Source organism: Rousettus aegyptiacus, unplaced genomic scaffold (genome assembly GCF_014176215.1).
Source record: "Rousettus aegyptiacus isolate mRouAeg1 unplaced genomic scaffold, mRouAeg1.p scaffold_m13_p_17, whole genome shotgun sequence".
Taxonomy (NCBI): Eukaryota; Metazoa; Chordata; class Mammalia; order Chiroptera; family Pteropodidae; genus Rousettus; species Rousettus aegyptiacus.
In genome coordinates this window covers 28,824,519-28,829,094 of record NW_023416292.1, presented here as the reverse complement: position 1 = coordinate 28,829,094, position 4,576 = coordinate 28,824,519, and the positions used below count along the sequence as shown (strand labels likewise).

The 4,576-nt window shown below is 51.3% G+C and overlaps 1 long non-coding RNA gene across 1 annotated transcript; it reads right to left on the bottom strand.

The window, feature by feature from the left end:
- Positions 1-594: 594 nt before the first annotated feature.
- On the bottom strand, positions 595-1,408 carry LOC118612902. The gene is made up of 2 exons (XR_004955241.1): positions 1,235-1,408; positions 595-1,018 (listed from the first exon to the last, which is right to left on the bottom strand). It is a non-coding gene; the product is annotated as an uncharacterized LOC118612902 (long non-coding RNA).
- Between the last annotated feature and the right edge of the window lie 3,168 nt (positions 1,409-4,576).

The window sequence follows — 4,576 nt, the reverse complement described above, 5'->3', positions numbered from 1 at the left end:
GGAAGGAAGAAAGGGAGGGAAGGAGTGGGAGACAGAGGGAGGGAAGGCTTTGTTTCGAAACAAAGTCACGTGACCGCCAGCTCCATCCCCTGCTTCATTAGGGTCCCTTGCGCCTCGCTGCCATTGGGGCTGCAAAAACAGAGGCCACGTGTTCAGGACTTGCATCTCTGGCCTCGCGAGGGAGGAAGGTCCCTCCACTCCAGAACTGCTTCCTTCACCTCCCATCGAAGTCCCTATAAATTCTCCGTTTAAACGTCGTTAATGATCTAGACCTTGGGAGATTTCCTGGGTTTACGGGTCTAAGGAAGCTGACCCTGACAGCAGCGGGCGAGAGGGCAGTGAGGGGCGGGGGTGTGTCCGAGGCAGGTTCACCCGCTTCCCGGACCCCCCAGCCGGTCCTGGTCACGGACAGGACAGAGAAGGCCCGTGCGAAGAGCCCAGCGCGTGCGTTAATGGCCTTGGATTCGGTTAGTTCTCTCTCCCCTCCCAGCTGCACTGACCGTACTTCCTGTCCTGCTGTCTGAAGTGTGAGTCTGGCAGTCTGCGAAGACGCGGTGCCCGCTTCCAGCCAAGCAAAGCAGCCTTCCCTCCAGAGCGAGGCGGTCACCCCTGTGCTGGGCCCTCTGCTTCTCCAGCTGCAAAAGTGGGGCCTGAGCCTCCCCCCGTCCCCCAGATCCTGAGGTAACGAGCCACCTGGGGGCCATCGTTCTGAGGAGTTTGCAACCTGGCCAGTGTTTAAGATCGACACTCGGTCACTACACGTTTTCCCATACTTTTCATCCCTCCCCTATAATCCAGGCCGCTGAAGAATTAGCGTCCCCTTTGATGGCAAAGCGGACAGACTGCAGCAGCCAGGGTAGGCCGCGGCGAAATCCTACGGCAGCCAAAACACGGGTTCGATGCCCCCGCCTCCTTCCTTTCTCTTGCTCCCTCTCCTGAAGCCAGGAGAGCATCTGAAAATACTCATTTCCAACTTCTTGTGAATTTAAAGTTCTCTTGTCTCTCACGGGGGCTTTATCTGCAGTTATAAAATAAAAAAATAAATAAATAAATGCAACGTCTCGGCCTCCGCTAGAAGCAGCCTCGCGTACCTAGGACCTCCCTGCTTGTGGAGCCCGACCCCGTGGGGAGTCCCGTGAGAGGAATATCCAGGGTTACTCATGTCGGGGACTTTCCCCCAGCCTCGACCTCTCTGCTGGCTTCTCTGTCATCGCCCACCTTCTGAGGCCAGTACCTGGTGACACTCAGGGTGACCCAAGAAGGCTGGCCCCCCAGGGAAGTGGAGAGCGGGCTGTGCTGGTGATTTATGGAGAGCCCTGTGGCTGCTCCGCGTGGCCGCTCATCGGAGGGCGCGGCTCGGGGCCCCCCGGCAGCTTTGTGGTGGGGGTGGGTTTGTGCTTCCTCCCCCTGAGCTTTCCATTCAGGGCTTTCCTGTTGCAGCCTGAGCAGCTCTACGTAACCGCAGCCCCACAGCGGCTACCGCTGCGTGCAAACTGGATCCGCCAAGGGGCAAGTGCGGGGCGGGCGGAGGGGACGGCGTGAGAGGTAAGGCGGGAGGGAGAGTGGGAGACGGCCAGCTGGAAATCGGGGGAAAAAATTCCAAAGATAGAATGTCATGATGAATAACCGTCAAGAAAACAGTCCCGTAATTTAAAAAGTATGCTCCAGTTCTCTCTCGGCCGCCGTAAGAGTCCATCCTGATCTGAGCTAATGCGCGCCAATACGTTTTCATTAGAACACGCCCTTGCATGTGTTTATCGAAGGGACAAGAACTGTCCAGGACGTGATAAGGTTAATTCAAGAGTTAATTAAGTTCAAGGGGGGTGGGGGGAGACAAAGAGGAGTCAGGGGGTCAAGTACACCGTGACAAATGGCACCCCAATACATTTAAGAAACACGTTTACGAACTTCGAGAAAGCATTCATTGAAAGCTTTCAGTTCTAATTCAGGAAGAAGATGACTGACCGCTTCAGAGTGGAATTTCGGTGTTCGAAGTCCTGCAACGGACTGTCCCAGGTGAAGGAAGGTGGGTCGGTGGGGCCTGGACGAGGAAGCCGGCTGTGTCTGGAGCACGGGCGTCCGGCAGGAGCGGGGCGCAGACGGGGGCCGGGCCGGCAGCCTGCCGATCGTGAAGGGCTTGTGAGCCGAGCCAAGGACAGTGCGAAGCGGCTAAATGATTCTGAGGCGACTGAGGGAGGCGACTTTATCGAAATTGCATTTATAAAAAAGCTTTCTGGTGGCTGGCGGAAAATGATCCAAAGGGGAGAAAAACGGAAAGCGGGAAACTAGCAAAGATTTGCACAAACTCAGAGGTGATCCCTAGGCCAGGTGGGGATGAGGATAAGTGGGTAGCTGCGCAGAAACGAATTTTCCTGAATTTCGCCGTCGATTGAATGCGGAGTGTGAGCGAAGTGTGCTGTGGGCCTGTGAATAAGGCAGGGAAAAATCCATAGAGTGTGAACGGCAAAAGACCCCAGCGGGTCCTTCGAAAAGGTCAACAGCATCAGATGCTGCTCAGAGTCAAGAAAGATAAAGGCTGACGTTGAGAAACATGAGGGGCATTACCGTCCTTAGCGAAAGCCCCAGAGCTACAGTGGGCGCCAACGCCATGTCAGACTGGGTCGAAAGAGAAGAAATGAAGAATTAGAAAGAGCGAAGGTAGACAGCTCGTTGGGCAGGGGGTACAGACTAGTCCCCCCTCTCTCAAATGCCCTCCCCCACCGTTCCTGCTGGGTAAAATCTTGCCCATTGCAGCACTGGGCTGAAGTGAAGGGGATTTATACATAAACAAACAAAAATCCAAGGAATATATAAATATATATATATTTTTTTTTTCCAGAGGCAAATTCAGCCAGGACTGGAAGTCAGGAAGTGAGTGACTTATTCCATGCTCACCAGACAAAAACTTTCGACCAATAAAGAGGCCTGTATGCTCTCTGGTGCCAGTGTGGGGGTGTCGGTCAACATAACACCAAGAATGTGATGCAATTCTTAAGAACAGGAAGAGGTTTAGCTGGAATGGAAAGAGGACTCGGACTTGGGGGGGTGGCGGTCGACAGGGTGGAGTGGGAAAGGGAGTGTTTCTAATTTTTTTTCAAGAGCGGAGCCAGAAATGAACGGACAAAAGCGGAAGGAATTGAAAAGCTATAAGCGAACGTCTTTCTACCCACTCTCTGTAGTGAAGCTGACAGAAAAGCATCTGATTCAGAACTGGCTCTTTTATCATTTATCAGGAGAGAGAACACACCCGCCCCTCGAGACTCTCTTGAAACACGGGGCATCTCTCTGCATTTTTCTCTTCAAGCAAAAGTGGCTGTTCTGGGTACAGATGAGAAATTTGATCTGTAAGACAAGGACAATGGCTGTCAACCTCAGGAAAGCAAGCATGTGGGCACCTTGTACGCTGTTAAAAACAGCTCAAATGTTCGCCGCTGATGTTCTCACAAGGTATATGGGAGCACAAGAATATTCGCGAAGAAATTTGAATAACGAAAGAATAAGAAAGATTACACAGAGATAGCATTTGCTCTAAATGACACAGATTCTCCATGACATACATTTTTAGACACTTCAGGGAATCATTCTTTGGACTTAGCTAGGGGTCTGAAATGGAGAGAATCAGGCCCATACAACTTACCCTCCATTAACTAAAACAATTGTTTAAAAGCTGGTGTTATGTGAGATCTAAAAATCTGGGGTTCAATGGAAGAACATGGCTAGGGGTTTCTGGTCAAATCATAAACATGAGATTCAAGGAACAGACCAGATTATTTTCTTTAGAGGATATGGAAAAATCCAAATATTATTTGAAATTAGTGAATGTTTGTTATGGTGTTTATGATCATGGGACTTGCCTTGCCTGGCACCTAGACACCATCATTTTTTAAAGGTTGTTCTCTTTCCAGGATCAGTGCTCTTCTCTCATGGAAATGCTACTGGTTAAAAAAATAAAAGCCCTTAGAGAAAGTGGCCAAGAGCCTTTGGACTGGAGGTTTGCTGCCCTCTGCTGGGAACGCTAAGTCATGGCCTGAGGAATGGGCCATGCGAAAGGATGCTAAACACCGCCCCACGCGGAGTAACATAACGACAGAACTGGGCTGTTCATTTCCAGAACGGGCAGGATCACACCGGTCACAAGCGTTTTCCTTGAGCAGTTAGAATGGCAGTAACGGCGATACCGTGCAGAGCTTCACGTCACAGTTCATAAAACGCTCACGGTCATGACTGCATTTTTACCTCCTTTCGTTCTCCAGCAATCCACGGACATAGCCATAACAGGCACCATCGCCATGGACAACTGAGGCGTGGTGAATAAATAACTTACCCCAGGGCCCGCAGCTGCAGAGGGGCGAGCTGGGTCTAGACGCCGAGTCTCCTGACTCCCCCGTTCCGCGTTTTCTCCCTTCACCTCCACAAACCGCTGCTGCTCGTGATGCCAGTGATTTGTCTCTGTTGTAGCTTCTTGTAAATCTCCATCCTTCTTCAGCAATGTCCATTTTACATTATTGTGTTCACCTAATTGATGCAAACAAACACGCCGCTTTGCATATGACTCAGGCAAGGCTACACTCACTGC